Here is a 27,590-nt window from a genome sequence, read left to right as displayed (position 1 = left end):
GTTTAAGCAAGAAAATCAAACACAGTTGATTTCACTAACAAGAGATGACCTGTGATCACATTTGGCTGAATTCGTATCTGCTTGTAAATTTTAACTTAACATCATACTACAAATATTCTCCATGACATTAATTAGTATTTAAAATGATTTTAATGGATAACCAATTTTCCATTTTATAAATTTATTTACTTAGTCTTGTTCTAGTAAATCCTAAAGTCTTTCATTGTTATCAATAATACTGTGATAAAAATCCCTGCACATAATCCTGTTAACATTCCTCATTTTGTAGAGGAGTGCTGTATATGCTAGTTCCCTGAGTAAGGCATGAATTTATTTCTAGCAAATGTGTTTACCAAGAAGAATTAATTTATTTACATAATCAACATCTTTCTGAGGAAAAGTGGATTTTTGCTTTCCTTCAAAAAAGAAAATTTTGAGTAAGAAAATAAAAATTATACTTAATTCTGCCACTCTATGATAGCCAATATGAGTAATTGATGCATTTCCACGTACAAATATCTTTTTTATTCAACAAAAAATTGAGCATTAAAATAGAATTAAGTAGACTCCAGAAATGCTATTTAATGTATTCCATACCATTATTTATTTAGCAGGACAGCAAATTTTATGACCTCTGCTCTGAGTGACTAGGAAGTCTAAAATCGATTCTGTCTATAGTTACATAGATACAATAATTGTTACAATCCTTCACTCCCTTCTCTGTTCCTATTTTATTTTTCATCCTAACTCTTTGATGGGTGTATATTTCTCACTACACTGTGAAATTTTTGAATGGAGTTACTATGGTTTATTTATTATTTAAATAGTGCTCAACAAGTGTGCCTTAAATAAAAAAAAGAGCAAAAAAAAAAAAAACCCATTTCTTTTTACTCTTATGTAAGTCTGGGATTTAATTGATAAACCTAGTTTGCCAAAATATGCTGTATAAAATGGTGAGATTAATTTTATATTAGATTAGCATGATGAAAATCTGAAATAGTTTAAACTAACCTAGAAACCCAGCATATTTTAATTAAAAAAAATCTTTGAACACATTAGCTTCTTTCATGAAGACATCATATAAATCAAAATAAAATGAAACCATAAATTGTATTGTTAAAGGCTGTATTAAGACCAATAAAAATAAAGGCTTTTATTATTTTTAGTGAAACAAATAGCTATGAGAATTTTTCACCCAAAGCCACAACAATGAAGGTTTCTTGCAACTAAGTAATGATAAGATTTGTACCATTTTATGATATAGTAATTTAATTTAAGAAGGAAGTATATCATTTCATGAAAATAGTTAATAATCATGTTTTTAAAAATTATTGTTGTTACAATGCACCAAAGTGATTTCTGCTTTGTCCAATTATACACACTGATTTGGGGTTACAGAGCTTTTAGATAACCTTGTAGTAGTTGCAGGGAATGATGAGCATGTTAGCAGTAAGTCTGGAAGTGTGTTGGAAGAACACAACTTCATGGAGGCTTACGAGGACAAACATTGTCATAATATGCATTCCTTGGAACCCTTCCTCACTCATTTCCTATAGCTTTCCCTCGAACTTCATAGTGACTCTTTCACTACCCCCACCAATTATCTAAGAGAGCTGCAGAAACATATTTGATTGATTGATTGATTGATTTGATTTGATTGCATGGATATTTGTTTTATTCTTTGAGTTTAATCTAAAACTCATTTTTTATTTTGTTTCTTATTACTTCATATTTTCTTTTTTTTTTCAAAATATATATCACATCTTCTTTATCCATTATCGTTCGATAGACATTTAGGGTCTCTCCATAATATGGTTATTGTTGATAATGCTGCTTTAAACATCAGGGTGCATGTGCCCCTTTGAATTAGTATGTTTTGTATCCCTTGGATAAATACCTAGTAGTGCAGTTTCTGGGTTGTACGGTTGGTTCTATCTTTAACTTTCAGAAAAATCTCCACACTGTTTTCCAGAGTAGCTGTACCAGTTTGCATTCTCACCAACATTCTAAGAGGGTTCCCCTTTCTCTGCATCCCTGCCAATATCTGTTGTTTCCTGAGTTGTTAATTTTAGTCATTCTGACAGGTGTGAGGTGATATCTCATTGTGGATTTGATTTGTATTTCCCTGATGATGAGAGATGTTGAGCTTTTTTTTCATATGTTTGTTTGCCATTTGTATGTCTTCTTTGGAAAAGTGTCTGTTTATGATTTCTGCCCATTTCTTAACTGGATTATTTATTTTTGGGTGTCTTGAGTTTGATAAGTTCTTTACATATATGGATACCAAACTTTTGTCTGATATGTCACTTGTAAATATCTTCTCCATTCTGTGGGTTGCCTTTTCATTTTGTTAATTGTTTCCTTCCTATCATCAAGCTTTTTATCTTGATGAAACCGCAGTAGTTCATTTTAGCTTTTGTTTCTTTTGCCTCCAATGACATGTCTAGTAAGAAGTTGCTATGACTGAGGTCAAAAAGTTTGCTGGCGGGGCGCCTGGGTGGCGCAGTCGGTTAAGCGTCCGACTTCAGCCAGGTCACGATCTCGCGGTCCGTGAGTTCGAGCCCCGCGTCGGGCTCTGGGCTGATGGCTCAGAGCCTGGAGCCTGTTTCTGATTCTGTGTCTCCCTCTCTCTCTGCCCCTCGCCCGTTCATGCTCTGTCTCTCTCTGTCCTAAAAATAAATAAACGTTGGAAAAAAAAAAAAAAGTTTGCTGGCTATGTTCTTCTCTAGGATTTTGATGGCTTATTGTCTCACATTTAGGTTTTTCATTCATTTTGAATTTATTTTTGTGTATGGTATAACAAAGTGGTCAAGTTTCATTCTTCTGCATGTTACTGTCCAATTTTCCCAACACCACTCGTTGAAGAGGCTGTATTTTTTCCATTGGATATTCTTTCCTGTTTTGTCAAAGAGGAGTTGACCATATAGTTGTGGATCTGTTGAAATACATCTTAAATATAGATAGTTATATGTGAAAATTATGAAGTTGTATATTATTTTTATAAGAATAACTCCTGGTATACATGATAAAATAATTTCTATAACTGAAACTAATTTATATAGAAATTCCCTTTCTGATTTGAACAGAAACTTAAAGTCACTTTTTTTCAATTTTGTTTTGTTTTGTTTTGTTTGTTTTGTTTTTTGGTCAATTTTGATTTCACCCCCTCTTTCTTTCTGGGTGTCAGGACTTCCAGATGCCTTTACAGTACCATGGTATCAGTGTAATGAGGGCTGGGACATAAGACAAGACATCCTTGGACCCTTCTTAATTTGGACAAATTTCTGGGTGGTTTAAAAAGTGCAATTCATTCTTATTTTGTCTATGTTTCTTTTCTTCTTGTCTCCATAATTTTCTCACGGCTTCTTGTTTGTCCTGAGCCCCTTCTGAACCATTGTTTGGCATAGAAAAAATTCTGCATCTTTTTAGAACCACCTTAGGACAGAAAATATGTCTGTGAACTTGTTTTGGTCTTTTTCTACCTGAACACACCACAAATTCATTTCTATCATCAGTTACAAGATGACGTCACAGACAATAATTCTTGCCTTCTAAGGGTCCACTCCAGAAATCCTGACCACGTTTGTCTGAAAATTCTCAAGCTTACCTGAAAGTCCCCTTCTCCCACTCCCCTAGGGATTTAGACTCCAGTGGATGCAGAACCAGCCCCTTTCTCCAAGACCCAACCAACAATTATCTGCTTTCTTTTTGTCTTTTTTTATTTGTCTTGTTTGCTTTTTTAATTGAAGTATAATTAACATACAGTGTTATGTTTCAGATGTACAATATAATATTTCAACAATTCTATCACTCAGTGTTCATCAGTATATGTGTACTCTTAATCCCCTTTGTCTATTTCACCCCTCCTCCTACCCACCTCATGCTGTCTTTTTGTTAGAACAGTTGGAGTTGGGATTGTCTTTTACCCGTTATGGATTCTTCCATCCATGTTTTAAAAGTATAAATAAACTTCATTCATAGAATATATTAAGACTTAGCTGAGTTTTGGATGAAAATTTTTTCTGCTAAACTTATGTCACAGCAGTAAGTTTCAAAGAATTATTTTGAAGTTCAAAATACATGAAATGATTTCATTATTTTGCTTTCTCTTACCTTATCATCCTTCTTTTTCTTGAGGTAATGAATGCCACTGATAATATAAAAAATAAAGAAAACAAGTTATCAAAAACAAAAACCGTATCTGTACATTTATGAAACTGTTATTACTGAATAATAGTAGTAGTAAATAAGGGCCTATGTGACATAAATTGTCCTCTTTAAGTGCCCGAGAATGATATCTAAGAAGTGTATCCACCAGCCTTGGGCTCCTCAGCCACACCCAGGAGGCAGAATAAGTTCTTCCTGGGAAAGCAGGACTCTACACTCAAAGAGAATGGTGGCAATTCAAGTCAAAGTAAAGTCAGCAATAATCATACAAAATATACCTCAAGTTCTGGGAAAAAATTTCTGGGAGGAACTGAGTCCAGTTGATATGATGGATGTTTATATTTCAGGACCATATGTGAAGGACTCTACTCTCTCACTGACCTAATGCAGGACCCTGGAACAATTACTGAAGTTGTCTCTTACCCAGGTTGCATTAACTGCAGTCATAGAGAGAGGGTTCAAAGAAAACAAGAGAGATTTATCAAGTTGTTTCATAGCTGTATGAATCTTGTATTTAATATATTCAATTCTATAACTTCAAAAAATATCTCCCTAGGCTTTCAGAAACTGTAAATAAAGGGTCAACATTTTAAAAGTAGGTAAGAAAACACTACATGTGTTTCCTTTTATTTATTATGACCCTGGAAAATTTTCTGGGCATTTATCTGAATAATGGAAAAATTTTTAAATGGGGTGAATTTAAACATATTAAAGAGTAGAAAACCTATTTGCTACTGTATCATACTCAAAAGACTATTTGGACAGATAATCCCAGCTTTATACTTGCTTAGACTTGAGTGTTTTAAATGAAGTAAAAAACGTGAGAAGAACTGTAACTACAGGAGAACAGGGCAGGACTGACAGTTGCTGTCTCTGAGCATGTTCATGGTCATGGTACCTTTTACAATAAATGGTACATTTTAAAGGAAATATGTTGACAAGACCTGATGTCATGTTCATGGAACCCATTAAAGGAAATAGTGTTGAAACAAGTCCACAATCTTCATAGAGAAGATAGGTATGAAGGAGGAGTATTTTATATGCGTCTTTTCACACCAACTGGGAACTTCAAATTATTTTCAGTTATGCTTTACACTCTGATGTTATAAATTGTGCCTTCCCATGGGATAAACTAATCCATGTAAAACCCAAAAAGCTATATTTTCTGTTGAATATGTAAATACAGTTTAGGAAGTTTGACTTCTTACTCAACCATTTCAAGATTCACTAACAGAATGGTTAAAACAGTGCTCACAGTTCTGCTCAGGGGTAAGTTCAATTCGTTTGGTGAAATTTAGAAAGACACTACCTTCCCTCAGAACCACGACCACGATGATGTCACACTTGAGCCTCCATAAGGTGAGAAAGGTAATGAGTGCCCTGCAACAACAACAAAAAATAGTTTACTAAGACTCAAGCTAGGATTTTTCAGGAGTTTCATCATTATATGTATTAATAACTATCTTATTAAGTGGAAGTCTTAAATATAGAGTCAAACTGTAATCCAATTTGTATCCTCACATTTGTGATGTAATTAATATATGACTCACCAACAGTTCTTCAAACTTTCTGTCCTTAAGAAAATAGTACAAGGTCACTACTATGTACCCTTTTGTTGACCTTGCAATGAGACCAAAGGGAAAAGGAAGGAATCATCACAGTCGCAAAACTAGGATGTAACCCAGTACTTATGAACACTGCTTCCCAGGTTGCAGCAAATAGTCAACTAAATGATAAGGTTCAGGTCACTGGCATATCAGTAACTGAAATACCAGTGACAAATAAAACAGTATAACCAACCCCGCCACCCCCCCGCCGAGAAACTAAATTCAAAAACATCTAGAAGATGATTAATAACTTATTCCTTCCCTCTTGCCCCCAAAATATCTACAAACAATTCTCTGAAAAACATAATCGAACCTAAACAATAGTTAAATAGATGCCTTAACAGGATGTGATATTTCTGGATGACAAGAGGCATAGCAAGAGATTTGTTAATAGGATGATGTAGGGGAAGGCTGCTTCTCAAAAAATAGGTCTGAGTAATTTATATGCTTCTGACAAATGACCACAAACTATTCTGAGTTTGTATCATTGAGCTGATCAAAATGATCTTCACAATGAGGCATTTCCGCCCATGGCATCATCAGGAAGTAGAATAAAAAGTCCCTTCCATTTTATAATAAGTACAAATGTGAACTTTCCATGTACTTCCCCGAATTCTTGTGTGTGTGTGTGTGTGTGTGTGTGTGTGTGTGTGTTATTTCAAAAAAATGTTTTTTTTAAAAACACCTCTATTTATTTATTTATTTATTTATTTATTTATTTAGGCAAACAGGATTTACTTCCTCTGTGGTGCATACTTAGGTAATCAATTTAGGGCCATGACAGTTTTAGACTGAACTCAAAAAGACAGTGACTTTTTAACCCACTTACTGTCTAAAAGTTATAGGGAAGGCAAAACAATAGAATGGCTTGCTTAAAAATTTAAACTTTGTCTCTACTGAAAGAATTTTAGATGGACTGGTGGAAGCTTTGTATGACACAAAACATTTCCTTAAGAACAGGACACTCTATGGATCTGTCTCATTCATTTCATTCTGGGATCCCACAATCTCTTAATTCAGAGTGTACCTTAAAACAAAACAATACAATACAAAAGGAAACAAAAAACCCACTATCTCTACCTCTAAAACATGGAAATTATGGTTTCAAAGGTAGTCATTGTCATTTCAAGGGAAGAAACACAGGAGCTTTGATTGTATGTATAAAAATTACATAAAAGGGTAAAATCATGGAGAAAGTGTGAGGAAACAGAAGTAGTGACAGCTTTTTATTAGTAAAACTATCTCTCTGTATAATAATGTCCTGAAACTCCCTAGGAATTGATGTATCTTGGACTTTCCCTGTATTCAGGCACCACCATAATATCAATGAATCATCTTCAGTGCTTTAGTAAAGACAAACAATGAGTGTGCCTGGGTGGCTCAGTCAGTTAAGCATCCAACTTCAGCTCAGGTCATGATCTCACAGTTTGTGAGTTTGAGCCCTGCGTTAGGCTCAAACAGTGGGTCAATTGCCCTGAAGCCAAAACAAACTTGGAAAGTTGTGGAGATCAAACAAACACTACCTTTATGGTACAAATATGAAGGTAGAAAGCAGACTTTGAGTGCTTGTGAGCCATTAAAACTGAAGGCTAATAACTACTTACATAAATCACACCTGAGAAGATAATTTTCTTTTTCCGGGAAACTGGAGATGGAGTTGAGTCTTGTCAGACTGCTTCCAAAGACCATGGCCTTAATGAAGTTCAAATAATTAAATGGGACATGGGATGTCCTGAGAGTTCTGTATATTGCTCATTCTCTCCAGACTGCAGTCATTTAAACAAGAGGTGTTTTATTGAAAGCATTTACAGTGGAAGGAAAATTTAAAAATTTACTCTAAATATAATTGGATAATTAACAGCCAAACTGTAGCCTCATGAAACCATCTCAGTGCAAACTGTCTTACTGAAGCTTATAAGGAGCTGTTCGCTCCTGCATGGGGGGGATAAGGTATCATAACCTGATCCATACATTCATTTTGATACTATCTGGCTCACTTAATTTTACTTTTTTTTTTTTTTTTGAATAAAAAAGGCCACCAGTAAAAAAAAAAAAAAATCAAAGCATATTTCTCAGAAGAAAAAGAGGAAGAGAAAAACGTCACACCTTGTGGCTGCAGTTGCAATGTGAATCTTCATGGACGGGAACATTTTTACTTTAAATTGTCTTTCAAAATCCAGATATTAATACTCTCTAACCAAATGCTGCAGTTATGTTGAGCTCTCATTCCTGGAAGAAAAATAGGAGGTTAGGAAACAAATACAAAACAAATGTGTGAAGAAAGGAACATGGGAATTGAATATTGTATTGAGACAGAGGTAGCTAGTGTCCCAGTGCCTACAAGGCACGAATCATGGCAGACTTAAAATATAAGCTACCTGGCCAGAAACTAAATGCTGAGAAATTTGAAGTACTTTACTTCTAGTTCTGGAAAAATGGATAACCATGAATTTTTTTTTTCTAATGAAATGGTATGAAATATCAGATATAATAATGATGAAAGTATTAATGCATAACTGGACTCACAGAAACTAAGGGAAACCCATAAATGAGAAAGAAAATGTCATAAACCTATGAACAAAAGTGGGAACAGCACTGGGAGTGGAATCATTGGATTTTGTAATAGTAATGGTCTTGGGTGTTTATGGTTGTGAGGAAATCAGGTTTCGTAACAGTGATGGTCTTGCGTGTTTATGATCGTGAGGAAATCAGAGGTAAGACTATGTCCTGTAAGTACTATGAGGCATGAAGATGGAACTGAGACTATCTTCAGGGACTACGAAAGGGAGAATGAAATAATTTCTGGCCATAAGCACAGTGATATGAAATGCAGGCTTGTTTAAGCAGGTGAAAGGGAGTGAGAAATACAGGTTTCCAGTTACAGATTAAAGAAGTCACAGGAATAAAAGGCACAGCGTAGGGAATATAGTCAATGATATTGCAATGGTGTTGTATGGTAACAGATGGATAGCTACACTTGAGTATAAAACATAACTTATAAAGAAGTTGAATCACCATGTTGTACACCTGAAACTAATGTAATATTGTATGGCAACTATACTCAAAACAATTTTTTTAAAAAGCAGGTTTGCTTATGCTTAGACTTTGGGAAAGGACTAAATATCTCCCCCAAGGTAATATTATCTTGAAAATGTGTTTTGCATCTGTTTACAGTTTGAAGTTGTATATGTTGCACTGTGTAACTTGAGAAATTAACATAAAAAACACTGATATGTCTCCAAGGCGAAAACAAAATGCTATGGAGACACTATCTCACAACTCAGGCAGTATAAGCTGAATACAGACCTAAGAAATATCCCCACTGAAAATTACCTTAGAAATAAAAAATTAAAATTCATGAAGAAACAATTAACCATGAGTGAAAATCAGCAAGTTACAGTAAAACCTTGGATTGTGAGTGGCTTATCTGTGAGTGTTCTGCAAGACGACCAAACATTTCTAATAAATTTTAACCTGATAAAGAGTGTACAAGTAGTACAAGATGCAGAACATCACATGATCACAAGTGAGCCAATGGTTCTTGAAATTTGCTTTTATATACAAGTGCTTTGGATTACAAGCATGTTTCCAGAATGAATTATGCTTGCAAACCAAGGTTTTACTGTATTTTGAACAGATTGAGTCACACTTTAATTACTTGAGATAATGAATAATAAGAAAATTTATTTGAAAAAGAATGTAAGTTGTAAAAGTTTACTGAGTGAGTACTGGCTGACCCAGATAATTATCAATTCAAGGCTAGGATATAAGGAAGGGGATTTTTGATGCAAATGACTGAGTTCACATTTGTAGGGTTATAAAATAACTAATGAATTACTGCATTAAGATATAAATTGAACCCAGTAGGAAAGATGAATCAGGGAAAAAGTAAACAAATTTCAAAATAGTTTGCTGATTGGTGATCGAAACCAATGTTGAATCTAAATTCCATAAGTAAAACAACAAACTTAAAATCAAAGCACAGCTCCATAACATTTGCATGTAAAATAAATGGAAGGACTAGAATAAAGAAATAAATTTTAAAATTTGTATTAAATAGACAATTCTCTTTTAAAATTACAACAAAGAGAGGTGACTGGGTAGCTCAGTCGGTCAAGTGTTGGACTCTTGATTTCGGCTCAGGTCATGATCTGATGGTTCATGAGTTTCAGCCCGCATTGGGCTCTGCACTGATAGTGAAGAGCCCGCTTGGGATTTTGTCTCTCTCCTTCTCTCTTTGTTCATCCCCTACCTGTGCTCTCTCTCTCTATCTCTTTCTCCTCAAAATAAATGAATAAACTTAAAAAAAAAAAACAAAACAAAGAAACATAATTGATCAATATTACTAAATAAACCGAATCAGTAGTTTAAATAAACTTCCAAGGAATCAACAGAGAGACAAATTCTAACAAATGTGTAGGAGGAAAAAAAATACTTGAAAAAGTTCATAGAAGATAAAAACAGTTGCAGCTACCAACAGAAAAAATGTATTGATATTTTAAAAATAATATATTAGCATAAAAATCAAATGATGCATTAAAAACTAAAACATGAACATGTAGGGCTAGTTCCAAAAATGGATATATGAGGTTTATCTTAACATAGTTTAACAATAAATTTGGTAAAGAAGTAATTTACCATATTAAGTGATTAAAGGAAAAAAAAAAAAAACCACTGAAGATAGTAAATATTTATTGAACACCGCCTTTGAACTGTTCCCAATCATTAGGGAAGAGAGGTGAACAAAACAAACAAAATCTGTATTCTTTTTGTAAAAATGTTTACTTATGTATTTTGACAGAGGCAGAGAACGAGCAGGGCAAGGGTAGAAAGAAAGGAGAGAGAGAATCCCAAGCAGGCTCCACGCTGTCAACACAGAGGCTGAAGCAGGGCTCAATCTCAGGAATTTCGAGATCATGACCTGAGCTGAAATCAAGAGTCGACTGTTTAACTGACTGAGCCATCCAGGTGCCCCACAAACTTTGTATTCCTAATGCTTTCTTTCTACTGGAGGAGAAAGTAAGCCAAGCAAGTGAATAAAATTCAATATTATGTTAAGTAAGAAAAAATACAAAAACAAAGAATGGTAAAATGAAATGCACGTGTGTAGAAGTGGATGAGGAAAAAACCAAAACCTGCATGCAAAATCATGGTGGAGACAACAGGAAGACGTTTACTTTAAAAAGCACAGAATATTGAAACATTTAGAAAAAACTGTTAAAAGTGTTGGAAAATTTCAATATTGTAATGATGTAAACTCTCCCTAAATTGGTCTACAAATCAATGCAAAAAATGTGATGTTAGCTGTAATTTTTTGTAGACGACCTTTATCAGTCTTTGCAATTTCTCTTCTCTTCTTAGTTTGCTGATAGTTTTTACCAGGAATCAACACGGGCTTTTAGTGCAATGCTTTTTTTCTTTTTCTATTGAGGTAATCATGTTTTGTTTTTGCTCTTGATGATGTTGTTGTTATTATGATAATTTACGTTGATTGGTTTTTGCATGTTAAGTCAATATTGCATTTGTGGGGCAAAGTTCACGATGCATTATTTTTTATATGTATTATTGGGTTTGATCTGCTAATATTTTGTCTAGAAGTTTTGCATCTATGTTTGTCAGGAATTTTTATTATGTTTATTTATCCCAGTATAGATTTTATTTGGTTTTGGTAAAAACATAATACTGACATGATAGAATGAATTAGGAAGTATTTCCTTCTCTCCGATTTCCTGGACAAGTTTGTGTGGAATTGTTTTTTGTTTATGTTTTTGTTTTTCCCTTAAGTCTTTGGTAGAATTCATCAATGAACATGGAAATATTTTTAACCATAAATTTAATTTATAGCATTGCTATTAGACTATTCTTTTTTACCTGTTTTTTGTTTTAAACAGCTTTACTGAAATGTATTTACATATCTTCGAATTTACCTATTTAAAATGTACAGTTAGTTCAGTATTAGCATATTTACAGAGTTGTGCAATTATCACAATTTAATTTCAGAACATTACCATCACCCTAAAAAGTAACCTTTTTCTCATTAGTAGATAATCCCTTTTCTCCTCATTAACCCCAGCCTTAACCAACCACTAATCTACTTCTATCTCTAGAGATTTGTCTTTTCTAGACATTTCATGAAAAGCAAATTCAAATGATCAATGTTATTTTTTTATAACATTTTTCATTTAACATAAGGATCTTGAGGTTCCTCATGTTTTAGCATGCATCACTACTTGGTTCTTTTTTATTATTGAGTAATATTTCATTGTTCAATTATACCGCTTTTTGTTTATGCATTAAATGGTTGATTGACATTTACATTGTTTCCACTTTGAGTATTATAAATAATGTTGCTCTGAACATTCATGTACAAATTTTTATATGGGTATATGTTTTCATTTCTCTTGGTTATAAACCTAGGAATGAAATTTCTGGCTTATATGGTAACTCTATGTTTAACATTTTTCAAAACTGGCCACCTGATTTCTAAAGCCGCTATATACCATTTTATGTTCTTACCAGCAGTGTGACAATTCTAAGGTCTCCACATCCTCATCAATACCATTATTGTCTGTTATTGTTATTAAAGTCATTCTAGGGGCGCCTGGGTGGCTCAGTCAGTTAAGCGGCCGACTTCACCTCAGGTCATGATCTCGCCGTCCGTGAGTTCGAGCCCCGCATCAGGCTCTGTGCTGACATCTCAGAGCCTGGATCCTGTTTCAGATTCTGTGTCTCCCTCTCTCTGACCCTCCCCCGTTCATGCTCTGTCTCTCTCTGTCTCAAAAATAAATAAACATTAAAAAAAATAAAAAAAATAAAAAAAAATAAAGTCATTCTAGTGAGTGTGGAGTGGTTTCTCATTGTGGTTTTGGTTTGTACTTCTCAATGACTAATGATACTAAGCATTTATTAATTTCTTTACTGGCCATCTGCATATCTTCCTTAGAGAGTGTTGAAATTCGTGGCCCAGTTTTAAAATTGGTATATTTATCTACTTAGCTTTCAGTTGTAAGAGTTTTTTTATGTAGTCTGTAGTCAAGTCCCTTATTAAGTATATGATTTACAAATATTTTCTCTAGTGTCTGTGGTGTCTTTTTTACCATTTTAGTTAATTCATTATTTAATAATAATAATAAATAATAATAAAATTATTATTGTTTTATTTAATTAATAAATTATTATTTCTATGTATTTTCATATATTTCTTGTTAGTGGGTTTAGGTATACTTTCAAGGAATCTGCTTTATCTAAGTCGTTCAATTGTTAGAAATAATGTTGTTCATAATTATCCTTTATTATTCTTTACTGTCTGTAGCATCTCTAGGAATGATTCCTCTCTCATTCCTGGTAAGTTGTGTATACTCTTTTGTGTTTTTGTTTTTGCTGATGATTGTCAATTTCATTAGTCTTCCCAAAAGATTCAGGTTCTGGTTTTATTCAGTGTGTGCGTGTGTGTGTTTATGTTTTCAATTATTTTTTATTTCCTCTAACGTCTTTATTTTCTTCTGATAACTGTGCATGTATATATTTTGTTCTTCAGTTTCCAGTTTTAAGTTGGAAGCTGAAGAAATTGATTTAGATTTTTTCTTATTTTTTATATAGACATTTAGAGATATAAGTTTTCCAATATTTATAGTTTTAGAGCTATGCCACACATTCTAATATGGCATGTATCTATTTTCATTTAGTTTAAAATACTTTCTAATTTCCCTTTTGATTTCTTTTTGACCTGTCGGTTAGTTAGAAGTAGGTTATTTAGTTTCCACATATTTGGGGATTTTTCAGAGGATTTTCTCTTATTGGTTTCTAATTTAATTTCACTGTGGCCAGACATCATTTATATGACTTAAATCCTGTTAAATTTACCAAGAGTTGACTTATGGCCCAGGATCTGCAAAACTCTTTCAAATGTCCTTTAAAATAATATGTATTTTGCTAGTAGAGGGTGAAGTGTTATATAAATATTATTATGTTGGTGATTAATAATGTTCAAGTCCATTATATTTTTGCTGATTTTTCTATTCTATCAATTATTGAGAGAGGAGTGTTGAAATTTCCAATACAATTTGATATATCTTCTCCTGAAAATCTGTCAGTTTTTGCATCATGCATTTGTAAGCTCTCTTAATTAGGTATATACTGTTTGGAATTATTATGTTATTAGTTAACTGACAACTCTGTTTTTAAGAAACGGCTATTTTTTATATTTATCAAGATTCTTTGCTTTTGAAGCTATTTTACCTGACATGCTATATATTCTTTTAAAGTTTACTTATTTATATTTGAAAAAAGAGAGAGCAAGTGGGAGAGGAACAGAGAGAGAGAGAAAGAATCCCAAGCTGACTCCACGGCCTCAGCACAGAGCCCGATGCAGGGCTCACACTCATGAACCATGACACCATGACCTGAGCTGAAATTAAGAGTCAGGCACTCAAGTGACTGAGCCACCCAGGCACCCCATCTCTATTTTGACTAGTGTTAATATTATATATCTTATAATATCATTTTACTTTGAAATCTATGCCATGGTATTTGACACGTATTTCTTTTTAAAAAATTTATTAATTTTTTAATGTTCATTTATTTTGAGAGAGAGCGAGCACATATGCACGTGCAAGTGGGGGGATGGACAGAGAGAGAGAGAGAGACAGAGAGAGAGAGAGAGAGAGAGAGAGAGAGAATCACAAGCAGGCTCTGTGCTGACAGATACGGGACTTGAACTCAAACTATGAGATCGTGACCTGAGCCAATATTAAGAGTTGGATGCCTGCACCAATTTGCATTCCCACCAACAGTGCAAGAGGATTCCCGTGGGAAACCCATGGGGGAGGAGAAGGAAAAAAAAAAGAGGTTAGAGTGGAAGAGAGCCAAAGCATAAGAGACTCTTAAAAACTGAGAACAAACTGAGGGTTGATGGGGGGTGGGAGGGAGGGGAGGGTGGGTGATGGGTATTGAGGAGGGCACCTTTTGGGATGAGCACTGGGTGTTGTATGGAAACCAATTTGACAATAAATTTCATATACTGAATAAATAAATAAATTAATTAAAAAAAAGAGTTGGATGCCTAACTAGCTGAGCCACCCAGGCACCCCAACATGTACTTCTTGTAGGCAATGTATAATTATATATTTTTCTTCTTCCTGAAAATCTCTGCGTTTAATTAGGGCATTTTAGTCACTTGCAGTTGATATGATTATTGGTATAGTTTTTAATCTATTAACTGAATTTTGCTATTTTATGATTCTATTCTTCTTTTGTCTACTTATTAGTGTAACTGTTTGTTAGCTGGTGGATGTTTTATTAGAGTTTAGTGTGTACATATCCTTCAAATTCAAGAGCCTGGAGGACTCCCCTTCGGTTTCTCACACCTTAGCCATGGCCTAGACACTCTTCCATGGCAGTGAGCCAGTACAATTTAAGAACTCATCTCATTTGTTTCCTGGTTTTCAGTTAATATTTTTGTTGTTGTTGCCTGATGTGCAATATGTAAACAAAATGAAACAAAACAGAACTATTGATTTTGTCCCTGTTTTTCTTTGAATCAGGTGGGAGACTAAATGTGGTCTTTGCTTCTAAATCTTGGCAGAAAGCAGAAGTCTTTTAACATTTACTGAGTACTTATATCAGTCCCTCTAAGTTAGGCACTTCTATTTATCTGTGTACTAAATCAATATGGAATAACAACAATCTTGCTTGAAGCATTTATTACTTTTAATATTTCAGAAAAACCTATAGTTGCATATACAAACTTATGGCTATTATGAAAGTTGGAGAAAATTTAGCTCTTGATGAATACTACCTTGACTTCAAGCATAGAGTTGGCTAATTTGAATCAATAGTGACAAATCAGCTTCCACTGCAACCACATAATTGTCAACAGCTTCTTGTCAACAGGAGAGACTGAGGTTGAAAATAAAATTATATTTTCATTCCTATCCTTATGTCCTCTTCTCTCTGTTCACAGGTTATGTGGGCCATTCGCAGTTTGTTTGTTTGTTTGTTTTTTCCTCCACTGAGAAAAAGAGGCCACTAAGTGCCTTCTATTGTAATTCAGAGAAACAAAACTCAAAATCGTTTTATTTCTTTGAGTTCTTGCATTTAACAGTTTATAATAATTTTCGACCTTTTTAGTACTAGTTTATCTAATCTTTGCTTATGATACTACCATCCCCAGTATGCTGTATGACTGAAAGTGTACCATACGTATATTTGGTCTGCAATAGATTTAATCAATTTCACTATGTTTATGGAATTGCCCTGTTTTAGAGGAGGGAATCTGTCTTTGTCCAGCATCACAGACTGTACTTACTTTTTTTCCTTCAGTTTCAGTGAGTGATATTCTCTGTCAAAATCAATATCCTCTGCCAGTGACCACGAAAATATTCTCTCTGTTATTTTATGGAATCTCATTGTGTCTCTTTTATGATGTATTTTCTACATCTTTTGGACCGTTCTTTCTGTTGATTTTTTATTGTTTTTGTTCTCTGTGATTCTTTCTTCACATCTGAATAAACAGCTCAATTTTCTCCTATTTTACAAGAACACTACGTGACCATTCATTTACCTCTACTGTAATATCTTTATAGTTTTCTTTAAGTTGTAGTCTCAGAAACTCAATTCTTCCCAATGCCTTTATTACTAAATTCCAATTAACTCTTTGGTTCTATATAATCTAAATTCTTGGTGAAACTTCCTGGTTAAAGGAAGCCAATGTCTTTCATGGTGCAAATTTGTTAAATATATTTAATCCTACTAGATATTTCTGTTCCATTGAGCATACTATATGTTCAATCTTGTATGTTCATTCTTTCCCAAACTAGAAACCTTGGCCTCGTTAATATTGTTTTAAAGAATGTTAATACTTAAATTGTGCACAAAGTACCATGCTCAAATAAATAGGAGAAAATCTATGAAATAAATCTAAGCAACTTTATCAATATAAAGATGGGGGATAGAGCATCCACAATCTCAAGCAAGGTTCTAAAATTATTTTTTAAATACATATGACAATATATTTTATCACAACTTCAGTGACACAACCTTACTCTTTTGCCTCCCCGGTACTAGTCTTTCTTCTTTTTGTATTTCTTGGCACTTTAAGTACCTATGTGACTCTATTCTCTACAGTTGACCCTTATATATTTCTTCTCCTGCTTCTCACTCTTTTTACTCTTCTATAGAGATCCCACATATTCTCATAATCTCAACATGCTCTTATTTTACCAGCACATATCTTTAACTTTTATGTTCGCACTTGGGTATAATTTAAACTCAAATATCTATGTGCCTGTGGGATAAGTCATTTGCATGTCTGCAGCTGTATCATACTTAATAATTTTAAAACCACAATTGTTAAAGTTTTCCCCAAATTTGATTGGCTTTCTACTTTCCCCATCTCAAATAATAGAATCAAAAACAACTGTGTGACCCAAACTAGAAATCTGGACATCATCTGAGTTATTTTAGATTCTTTTAGAACTTACAAATTCTACAAATAATTAATTATAATATGAAGTCAATATTGTTCTTAAATTGTTCTCAAGAAGTGTTGGCTTGCAAGATAGAAGTCAATCTTTTGTAATCTAACATGGGAGGGACATTCTGTCAACATTGCTGTATTCTACTGATCAGAAGCAAATTATACAAGGAAAAGAGATTATACAAGACATTATTAGGGGCATCTCATAGGCTGTCTGCCAAACATTCCATAAATCATGAGAATTTCAAGGCAAATATTGTGTTGAAGGATTAACGTCGTTATTATTAAGTCTGGTTTGGAAAGTGCATGTTGGACCCAGAGCCAAGGCAGCCTTCCTACTATACATCCAGTGTAATGAACCTACTCACTAGTTTATACATATCCCTCTTCAGGGTTGGGCCAGGCCCAGTGAGCTTATAAGAAAAGGGAGTGGGAAATGAGCCTCTTGATGACATGTGGTTTTCAGCTATATCACCAAGAAACTGACCAATAAAGACCCCAGGGAATGCATCCCTCCTTTTATGGAGGACCAGTTTAGCAATGAAGAGAAGGAAGAATCTTCTCCTCATTAGCTGAAAGAAATCTCTTATTACAAAGAATTCAAAAAAGTAAGAAAGTGTTTCTTCCTTGACATCTAAAAATCCACAAGTGACAACCATATTACCATATAGGCACCATTACTGTTTTATGGTCTTAGTAGATCAATCTATGGAATTAGTAGATCTGTACTGAGATCTCATCTTTTCTTAATACCCTTTAACAACATGGAACATAATAATTCGAGTCTTGGACAATTGGTGGGTTCAGTTGTAAAATTTTCTTTGGGAAATCACCGTGTCATATCATTGTCCTATTTTATGTTTGTTAATATTAAACAGACACACAATTCAGAATGACCCTTTTCATGCATCAGATGTGGACATTTGATAGTCAAAAATGGTTTTATTATTAAACTGTACATTCAGTTGCTTGTGAGTTTTAAAGGCTAATATTTGAGGTGAAAAATGTGCTAACCAGAAGGAGTTTCTCAGAGGTCTTTGCCCTGTTCAGAGGTTTTTGTATCTGCTTCCCCTTCATTTACTTCGTATTTCTTTGTTGTTATATCTTCAAATAAACCCATATTGATGCAGGAACTCTAGCTTCTGTGTATGTCAGTGAGAATTTCATTACTTTCAACTACTCAGCTTCATAACGATCTTCAGATCACATCTTACCCAGATCCAATTATTTCAGAGAAAGATAGTGATCTGTTAGTCAGTTCTCCCACCAACAAAATACAAAGGAATTGACTGAACCACTGGAGGTGAGATTCAGGTTATATATAATAAAGAGCTTCATTATAAATGGGTGATAGCCACTAGGACGTCATTTTAAATTTTCAAATTATTTACCTTGAAATCGATCAGAAATAATATAATGTAATACATTTGAGAAGATACTGAATTTTACCAAGAATCCTGTAGTTATGTAAAGTTTAACATTTTAATTATGCTATAATCTCTATATAGTGTACTATTAACTAATTTATCTTTTTGGCAGTTACTTTATGTCACGATGTTTCTCAGCCTACCTGTCACACTTTGCCATCTGTCTCTCTTTTCTCACATATGACTTCTTAAAGTCAACTGCATCAACTTTGCACAGTGAGAAACTACAAGGTATTTTAATGTAGTTTTATTGTTTACTGTCTATTTCCAGAAAGGTTTCAGAATTTCAATATTAAAATGAATATGTTTAGACATTTATATGCCAGATAAACAGTATGATTCCAGATGGTTTAAACAAACTCGGTAGACTTTTTTAAAAAGTCAGATTGCCCTGTGCATCCCACATTGAAAATCTTTTGCTTCATGTTGTGATCTAAGATATAAAATATTACAAAAGTACACTAATTAATGACTAATGTATACATGATAGACAAGAATATATGAATAATATTTTAGGCAGTAAATGTTCTTAATTTATCCTTAGTTAACTTTAAGCATTACTTGTTTGAGTCAAATATAATCCTGAAAATACCATCCAGAAACAATTTGTAGAGTGTGTGTGTGTGTGTGTGTGTGTGTGCGTGCTATTTCTACATATAAGTATGTGTTTATAGATATAAACAGTTTGCCTATTTCTATATTAATAAAGACAGATGCTGCATTCCTTTTAAGAACTAATCAGTCTCTATGAAGGCGAGATCAAAACTACTAGAAGAGATCCAGCAAACTCCTGTTTGATTAGTTTAATGATAAATTTGCTTACTGGCACCATTGCCTAAATTTCTATTTTCAAGCACTGTTCTAGGTATTGAAAATATAGAATAAATCAGAAAACCTTAACCTTAAGGAGCTTACTATTTTAATGAGGTAGAAAAAAAATCAGTAAGTTAAGAAATTTTAGATTGTGATAAAGGTTATGAAGGAAATAAATAAACAGAGCAATATAATGGAAAATTCTGTTGGTGCGAAGGTTTACATTAGACAGGAATATCAGGAAAGACCTCGTGTAAAGATATGTAACTGAGGCCTAAAGGTAAAAAGGATTCAGGCGCATTACAGTAGGGAAATGAGCATTTGAAGTGTGCATTTGAATTATGACAAACTGTGCAATGCACCTCTTGTCAATATGATTAAGGGGTGTATTGTGAGCAAAGAAGGGAGGTTGCAGATAAGACTGAAGTGTGAGAGCAGAAACCTACAAAATGAGTACATTTATAATATTAGTTAATTCCACAACATTTTCTTTGTATCCTTTAACTTTAGCAAGTTCAATTCCATAGGACCTTGCAAATCTGCCATTATGGGATAATCATAATGACTTTTTTTTCTTTTTTTGCTTAGGTTTAAGTTGAAGTAATGAATTGCCCATGGTAAGGTTGTCTGCCCTGTAAAATGTATGATTATATTTCTATCATCTCTGGATGCTTATTATTTGTCAGGTTCTGAGGTAAGCTCCATATTATATTATTTAATCTTCATTATAAAGCATAAATAGAATCATACCAAATTTATAATTGAGAAAATGGAGGATGATAAAAGCTACACAAAACAAATGGTCTGCTTGATTCTGTGGCATATACTCTCCCTGCTGCAAAATCACTCAACGTGTGACAATCCTTCTCCCAACCACCCACCTCCCTCTGTCTCCAACCCCTAGGATTCTTGGTCTCTATAGGTTGCTGGATTAAAATACTAGAGAAATATTTCTGGTATCTAATTCTCGAAATTGTAGGAGATTATTGATTCCCACACGGTAGCAAAAAAAAAAAAAATAAATAACTCAAGCCTGGCTCAGTCAAGTTTGTTTTCATAAAAATAAATATGTATGAAGCACCTCTGCACGTTGTACTGTTATTGACCATCACCTCTAAATTCAATTTACTTTTTAACACCTTAACAATCTAAATCTTACTGTAAAAGTTTAGATCTCATAATAGGCAATGGGCATAGATATACTGGTGTGGAGTTCATAGGAAAAAATGAACACATCTCCAATGAATGAAATGAATGCCTTCTATTCTAAGTTCACTTAGAAGTAGCAATAACTAACATTTTGTGTGGGCCTCTTGGGACATTTGATAATATTCATGTTGAATTGGATTTAATTATAATAATGTGTAGGGATATATAGTTTGCCAAACATGTTATAATTATTATCCTAAAAGGTACACAGGTCAGGTTCAGTTGGCAGAATAGGGCAATAACAACTTCTTGGTGTCATTACCATTCTCACTACTGATTATCTATTTAGGTAACCCAAGAGAAGGGTACAAAGTAGTAGATATAAAAAAGCGAGTCCAGCAATCAGTTTTGTTTTTGAACACATGTTTTAAATTACATGGTTATACTCCAGCCTTAAATATTAGAATATAGAGCATATAAAATTATATTATTCAAACAGTATCAAAAATATAAATTGGCATGAAGTAAATATAACAAAGTTCTTCCATAATATTCATCAAGAAAGTTTTTGAAAAATATAGACAGGACATAAATTAGTGAAATAATAACCATGTTTATGGGAAGGAAGAATCAATATGGTAAAATTTTCATTTCTCTCCCAAAATAATCTAGGAAATTAGAGCAACTTCAATCAAAATTCTGAGAGAGTTTTTTCATAGGACTTGAAATATTGATTCTAAAATGTATTGGGAAAAACAGAAGAACAAGAATAACTAATAAGGTTTTGAAGAAGTACAAGGTTACAGAAGTTGCCTTACCAGATAGCTAGACATATTATCAAAGTACAGTAATGAAGAAATGTGGTATTGACACAGAAAAAGATGAATCAGTGTAACACACACGAGACATTATAAACAGGCACACACATATATATTGCAGGTCACGGGAAAATTATGGTATTTTCACAAAATAGTGCTGGAAAAATTAGTTACCCACCTTAAAGAAGGCAATGCCATAATTTATCCAAACACAAAAATTCAATTACTAGAGAAAAGAATAATGTTAAAATCATAAAGTTAGAACTATCAGGAAAAACAAAAAGGAGAGCATCTGCATGACCAGACAGATTAGTTATGAATTTCTTACATAACACAAAAAGAAGCATACTTTTTAAAAATGACATTTTTATATGAAAACACAAAACTTCTATTTATCTAAGGACAACAAGGAAGGAAATAAGCTATTCACCGAGAAGATATATGCACACAAATAATCAATAATTATTAGTGACTAGAATTTATATATTTATACCAATCAGTATCAAAACACCAACAACTCAATAGAAAAATTGGCAAATTTAAAAGCATGCAGTCAATAGAATACATACACAAATGGGAAATAAACATATTCACTAATACTCAACTTCACTTGAAGAATCCCATTTGATAAAAATTAGAATGAAATACAATTTCATCTCCATCAGAAACAGAAAGCTTTAAAAAGGCTAATACACCATATCTTGGGAAGCATTTGGAACAACTGGAACTTTAATACACTGCTGGGGAAGGTTTATAGTTATAATTTTTTGGATTATTTGACGTAGTTTAGTGAAGTTAACAAGGTAAAAATAACAAGGTACCAATTAACAAGGACCCAATTTAACTCAGATTTCTTAAAAATTTCTAGAATCTACACCAAAAACAAAAGCAAAATGATAGTCATAGCAGCTGTGTTGTATTTTTAACGAAATTTTTTTTTCAACGTTTTTATTTATTTTTGGGACAGAGAGAGACAGAGCATGAACGGGGGAGGGGCAGAGAGAGAGGGAGACACAGAATCGGAAACAGGCTCCAGGCTCTGAGCCATCAGCCCAGAGCCTGACGCGGGGCTCGAACTCATGGACCGTGAGATCGTGGCCTGGCTGAAGTCGGAGGCTCAACCGACTGTGCCACCCAGACGCCCGCTGTGTTGTATTTTTAAGAAGAAATAAGAACACCCAATTTTTATCAGTAGTGATAATGAATGAATAGAGCTATATAAAAAACTTAACTGAATCTCAGATATATAGCATAATAGAAAAAAGAAAATTACTAGAAAAAGAGTGATGACAAAAAATATAAAAATAATATTTAAATAAATATTAATATGGATAAGTTATGAATAAATTTAGATATAGATTAAGGACTACAAAGCAATTATTAAATGATTATCATGGGTGATGGAATAAAAAGTGAGCACTATTTTTTCAGGAATTTTACATATATTATTTTTTTTACTCTTTGCAAGTTCCCATTAGATAGAGAGCCTTGCATTTTTTTTGTATATAAGAAAACTGCCCATTGTTTTCCAAAAGTAATATGGTACTGAGTTCTTAATTCTGATTTGTTCTGAATACTGGGAACTGAAATATAAACTCCTGTCCCTTTGTAAGGAAAACTGAGAACACGCTGTGAGCTCCAGAATGCATTTGTTCTTGGAAGATAAGTCAGTGAACCAGCTGAAATAGATGTTTTATCAAGATTTACAGTTTGTCCATCAAAGCTCCTTCTCCTCTTGTTTCTACGAATCCAAAGCTAGCATGTCCTAACCTCATCCCCAAACTAGCCAATTGCCCACCTTCCAATACCACTGTAAAATTACTCAGTCTATCAGTATTCTCCCTCTAATTTATTCCTTGGTGCAGTAGTTTAAATGACAGCTTTGGGAGACATGGATGACTCAGTTGGTTAAACGACTGAGTCTTGATTTCAGCTCAGGTCATGATCTCACGGTTAGTGGGATAGAGCCCTGTGTGGAGATCTACACTGTCAGTGCAGAGCCTGTTTTGGATTCTCTTCCTCCCTCTCTCTCTGCCCCTCCCGTGAATGCACAGATGCACATGAACACTCTCCCTCCCTCTCTCTCTCGAAATAAATAAACTTTATAAATAAATAAATAAATATGCACTCTGTCCCTCCCTCCCTCTCTCGAAATAAATAAATAAACTTTATAGATAAATAAATAAATATGCACACTCTCCCTCCCTCTCTCTCTCGAAATAAACCAATAAACTTTATAAATAAATAAATAAATAAATAAATAAATAAATAAAAACTTTCACAGATCAACAGATTGGTTTGGTGTGCTTTGGAAAGGGTCAGCTAACAATCCAGGGTACCTTGTTTTGGGTTTTGTTATTAGAAAGTAAAGAGTTATCAGAAAGTAAAGATTTTAAACTTTCTTGGTATTCTTCTAACTTTCTCTCCTTTTGGGTTATCCCACAGAATATTTTCTCTGTTATTGAAACAATTTTTAAATAAATTAAAATTGAGTTTGAGTTTTAGTTGAGGAATTATTTCCGAGTCTTGTGCAATTGAATTAGTGATACTGATGACATGGTTGCTACTTTGTCCTCTTTGTGACTGTATCCATATAAAACATGTTAGCTAAAAATTTTACTCATAGTTGTAGAAGGCAGTGATGTTGTGGAGGATAAAAAAGATGCTGAAAAGAGCTGTTTTTTTTTAAAGGACATATTTTCTAGGTCTTCTACTTGAAAACTACTCTTTAAAACACATATTTTATCAATTTGGATTCATCCAATTTGATTTGTTTATTATTTATGTACATTATGGCTGCATTTTGCTCCTTTTTATTCCCTTCAAGTCATAACATCTTCTGCTGATTTGTGTAGTGCCAGGTTACCAGGTTTGAGGAAGGGTGAGGGTACAAGCGCTCGATGAAACAAATGCTAAACATCTTTTTTCAGTGGTGACCATGTTAAACATCGTGATACAAAATGAATACTGAGGGTTATTTGAAAGGATGTGAGGTGCACACACCCTCCAATGGCTGATCCTTGGGTGTCTTCTCTATCACTGATTAAAAGGTGTCCTCTCAGTTCCCAGAAAACTCACTTCTGTTATACTGCCCATGATGCTACCTTAGGAATCTAATAATTTTACTGTGGACAGAGTCCCTATTTTCCTTGATTATCATATGACAAAACTTCCATAATAATCATTCCTTATCAAAATTCTCATTTCAAAAATCTGTAGGTCTTCATTTGCAACCAAATCTACCAGCCCATTCAATCTGCAGCCTTTTACCTATACTCCTGCAACTCTAAGCCCGTGAACTTTTTCAAGGAAGAATCGGTGTACACCTTAGGCTTTCCCTCAACCAGTCAAGTAAGTCCTATTTATTCACTTACATTTTAATCTTTCTTAAGATGAAAAAGTGTGGTCAGCAATTCCTTGCTTCCAAATATCATTTCAAATTGTTCCATCCTCTTCTAAATTTTAATAGCTCCCATTACTCCAGAAAGAATATTACTTTGAGATTCATGCTCCCTCACTAAACTATCTTCTATCACTTGCCATTGTCATTACGTAGGTAGACGGATGTCTTCCATAAATGTGAGAATGACTTGCCAAATACTAACTAAATCTCGACACATTAATTTCAAGGTGTAAAATCAAGAAGTGTGTCTCACCTTTTTGTCTGAGAACTAACTCTGTCAGGTTAAGCATGAGGAATTTCATCATATTTAACAATGAGAAGACATAATTTCCATGCATAGCAAACATGCTTTGAAAAAAACCATTGTATTAAACCTAATAGTGGAAATTGAGTTATATATAGGATTTCACAAACCTTAGATTAGAAGTTCATGACCACAGAGCCCTGTCTATGTAGCTTGCATGTGAAATGACACTTGCAGAGTACCACAGATTGACTTCTGTAGCAGGAATAAATTGGGTTGATTTAAAAGGATAAATTAATACATGGGTGGTCCTGATGGAATTTTCCTCTGCATTTAAGTGAGCTAGAAGACATTATTATTCTTTGGCCAAACCCCGGAAAACAGGAAGAATTTTGATAAATGTAAATGTAGAAGACACATTATTTCAAACAGAGGTAATTATAAGAAAATGCATAAGGAAAGGAAGGCATGAACCATGTTTATTGTCTCAAAGGTTAGAAATAGTGAGTGGATTCTATGAATGGAAAGTAGTTTGAATCATATTTTGAAACACTAGAGAGAGTTTTGTTTTTGTTTTTGTTTTGATCCTTAATTGGATCGGGGGATCTTGATCAAAGATCTATTTTAAGGAGATCAATCTTTAAGTGGAACTCTAAAGGATGAATCAGAGCAGAAGAAAACAACTGGTGTCAGCAGGACAATTATCAAGCCTTTACAAGAGTCAAAGTGATAGGTACGGAAAAGCTGATTTAGGAGAGTGACAATGGGGAAGGAGAAAAGAAAGAAAGGCCATACAGGGAAACAAATAATTAAATAATAAAGGATTAGAGAGAGTGTAAAAAAAAAGTGTGGTTGTATTTTTAACTGAAAAATGTAAAGTCATTTAACAAAGGTTTTCAGGTTTGAGTCATAGTTGTGACTTTCATTTTGATATGTTGGTGTTTAGGTACCAGTGTGCTCATTTAGGTAAAAATATTCACAAATTAAAGATGTAATTTGAGAGCAGTCTGATCTACCTAAATAAAGGACCATGATATCCAACACATGTACATGACAGTATCTGCTAAAAGCAAGAGGCTGACAGTTCAGGTCACAAACAAAGCCAGTTAATTCACACAAGTACACCATTTCTTAAAATATACCCATTTTCTCACTTATTTCCCATTTCCACTGTATAATTGGACAACTACAAAGACTGATTTTGAACATTAGCAATTTTCCTTGGTCATTGCTTTAAATAAAATTTTGAATTTAGTTATTTTGTATGCTCTCTGGATAACAACTACCTAACTTTAACCCTGACATTCCAGCAATAGTATCAAACTTCAGCCTCAATGTCTAATTCCTCTTGTCCCCAACCCCTCTCATTTTAGTCCCCATTCCGACCAATCTTCAAAAACAGAGAGTGGGCACTGGACAGGAGATTAAAAAGTCTGAAATATTAGGCCTAAAATACTAATATTTTTAAATTCTTTCATAGAAGAAATTACTGACACTGATTTTTATAGACCACGGTTATGCATTGAATTATGTCCCTTGCCCAAAATATGTACAAGTTCTAATTCCAGGAACCTGCGGTGGTGACCTTATTTGGTAAAAGGATCTTTGTAGGTATAATCAATTTAAGATGAGGTCATACTAACTTAAGGGAAGCCCTACTCCATTGATTATTATCCTTAAAAATAAAGTGAAATCTGGACACAGACACACAGATGAGAAAGCCGAGTGAAGATCAGCAGACTTGAGTTACATATCTACAAACCAAGGAATGACAAGTTTTTCTGGCAACTACCAGAAGCTGAAAGTGGTAAGAAAGGATTTGATTCCTCCCCTAGAGCTCTTTTTTTTAAATTTTTTAATGTTGATTCATTTTTGAGAGAGAGAGAGAGAGAGGCATTGAGAGAGAGAGAACCCAAGCAGGTTCCAGGCTCTGAGCTGTCAGCACAGAGCCCGATGCAGGGCTCAAACCCACTATGAGATCATGACCTGAGCTGATGTCGGACGCTTAACTGACTGAACCATCCAGGCGCCCCATCCCCTAGAGCTTTTAAAAAAATTATGGCCCTTCTAATAACTTCAAGATGTCTAGCCTCCAAAATGTGCAAGAATAAATTTCTATTGTTTTAAGCCACCCAGTGTGTGGTGCTTTCCTGGGCAGTCCTAGCAAACTAATATGGCCACTAAGTGGCATTTGTAGTATTCTAAAACTCTCTGGATGTTTACACTGTATTTTCACCAAGTATTTTGTAAGGTCATTGTAAGAAGACTTTTAAAGTTCTTTTAATATTCCCCATTTTATTGTGATGTCTCATTTAGTGCAATAGGTATTCCCATTTGTTGATTTCTTTAAACTCAAGCCTGATGTGTGTGTGTGTGTGTGTGTGTGTGTGTGTGTGTGTGTGTGTACTATTTTTTAAATTGAGTGTTGAAATGCTAATAACTTAGTGAATTTCAAATATGGTCAAGAGACTATATGATGTAAATAA

At 33.9% G+C, this 27,590-nt stretch overlaps 1 long non-coding RNA gene across 1 annotated transcript; it reads right to left on the bottom strand.

Annotated features, from left to right (window-relative positions):
* Nucleotides 1-4,119: 4,119 nt before the first annotated feature.
* Nucleotides 4,120-7,999, bottom strand: LOC147584667 (uncharacterized). Its single transcript, XR_015255724.1, has 3 exons — nt 7,881-7,999; nt 5,477-5,547; nt 4,120-4,150 (listed from the first exon to the last, which is right to left on the bottom strand). It is a non-coding gene; the product is annotated as an uncharacterized LOC147584667 (long non-coding RNA).
* Nucleotides 8,000-27,590: the final 19,591 nt, after the last annotated feature.

The sequence above is a fragment of the Puma concolor genome, chromosome A1, assembly GCF_028749965.1.
Source record: "Puma concolor isolate L17-30 chromosome A1, mPumCon1.1.hap2, whole genome shotgun sequence".
In the NCBI taxonomy this organism is placed as follows: Eukaryota; Metazoa; Chordata; class Mammalia; order Carnivora; family Felidae; genus Puma; species Puma concolor.
The sequence above is the reverse complement of the archived record's forward strand: the minus strand, read 5'-3'. Positions and strand labels throughout refer to the sequence as shown.